The sequence below is a fragment of the Miscanthus floridulus genome, chromosome 1 (genome assembly GCF_019320115.1).
Source record: "Miscanthus floridulus cultivar M001 chromosome 1, ASM1932011v1, whole genome shotgun sequence".
Classification (NCBI taxonomy): domain Eukaryota; kingdom Viridiplantae; phylum Streptophyta; class Magnoliopsida; order Poales; family Poaceae; genus Miscanthus; species Miscanthus floridulus.
Window position 1 is genome coordinate 61,274,559 of NC_089580.1, and position 2,061 is coordinate 61,276,619.

Sequence of the window (2,061 nt, forward strand, 5' to 3'; positions counted from 1 at the left end):
CTCAAGATTGACCACCCCTGCGCTGAAGCTAGGCAGATTTGCTCCATCGAGCGGACCATTTCGGCTTGCTGTGTGTGTCCTCAACACGAGACGAAAATTCTGTGTCGACAAGAATATATATAGAAGCTACAACCCTGCAACATAAAGTTAGAACAGAGAACAAATATATTCTGTATAGGCAGGAAATACCGGACGTGTCCGGTATGTATATGAGACATGTCCGGTGTGCACGGTTTCTGCGGAGCAGCCCCAAACTTGCTCCTTTTGATTTCTATCTTGAAATCAAATTGTAGGTATCTACTGGAGATGATAGTATACACAGAGAACCTGCACAAGAGCTAGAGCAACACAAATATCGAATGAAATACGAATTGAGACATGATATTTGTTTTACCGAAGTTCGGACTCCTTCGAGTCCTCTGCGTTGAGGGGGCTGTGGGCGACCCAGCGAAGGTCAGCCCTAGAGGGTACCACGAAGGTCACTCTAGCTAGAGTCTTTTCTAACTCCTTTTCCTCCTTCCACTAGTTAATTCCGAGGCGACAGAATCGACCGTTACAAACTTTCCGAGGCATACCACAATCTCTCAGGTGCTCTCCGGCGACGCCTAACCGTCTAGGACCGAAGAGTCCAAAAGTAACAAATGCAAATCACAAATTAGACAATATGCACAAGTGTTCAAGTGGTGGCTTTCTCTCTTTTTCAAAATCTCTCTTAACCCACAAATGGATTTTACGATTTGGATCACACACTCACTTAGATAGGGTTTGAGAGAGTTGGCAAAGCTCAAAAACATGCTAGAGGATCAGCAGAATCAACAGCCTCCAAATGTGGAGGCTTGGGGGTATTTCTAGTCCCCTTGGAAAAATTAGCCATTTTATAGCCATTGCCATACCGGACACGTCTGGTATGACTTACACTGCGCCAACGGTAACTGAGTTACAGTAACGTTGTGAGGCGTCGAAACTCCCAGTGAATGCCAGAACTCCCGACTATCGGAACTTTCGACTCACGTTGGAACTCCCGACCCTCAGCATATTTGAAAACTATAGTAACTGAGTTAAAGTATGTGAGGTGTCAAAACTCCCGACCCTCAAGACATTTGAAAAACTGGCCGTTGGCCTCTGGCCGTCCATACCGGACACGTCCGATATGAATACCGGACACATACGGTATGACCACCACAGTGAACTCTCCAAGTCAGTTAAGCGTGAGACGTTGAAACTCCCGACTATTGCCGGAACTCTCAACGAACCAATCCAAGTACAACAAGAATTTTATCATAGCTGGGCACATACCGGACACTTCTGGTATCAATACCGAACACGTCCGGTATTACTAGACCAGCAAAAACAAGTTAGCTCTTTAGTCTCTTAAACACTCTAAAACTCACATGGGTTGGCTTGAGCACTTATGAAACATTATCTATCAACATGATGCATCCCTCTTAATAGTACGACATTCCTATTAACTCAAATTTAAAGAGTATAACGAATTTAAACCTTTTGAGTTGATCTCTTTCAACCGAAGCCGTGTATTCCAATCTTCATCAAGTGAGGGTGCCAACATATCAACTTTGATCTTTTTCACTTGAGCATAGCCATCTTGAACACATGACTTGATTCCATTCATTAAATATGAATAACTCCAAATGCATCAAGTCACTTTCAACACTTTGTCCAAGATAGATTTGATCCTCCACATCAATATGATTATCATAGCTTGATTAGTACCTCAGCTAAATGCAAGTACTTTCTTCTTTACCCTAGCTAGGTTCTTCAGCAGCCAGGCCATCGCTTGCCCTTCACCCTTGCTTAGTACCTCGAAGCCTTTTCTTGCTATCTTCACCATCTCAAGCCATCAAGTCATATCATATGTTGAATCATCCATTCATTTGTATTGTTATCTTTTCCATTTTAATTCAGCAAGCTTCAAATATGAGACCATTGCATATGCAATCCCTCATGTCTCATCAACTAATTTTTCCATGGCTTGCTTTCACATAGTATATGGAAATCCCACAATAAATAAGCATTTTTATGAATTCTATTTGCATTGTTGTC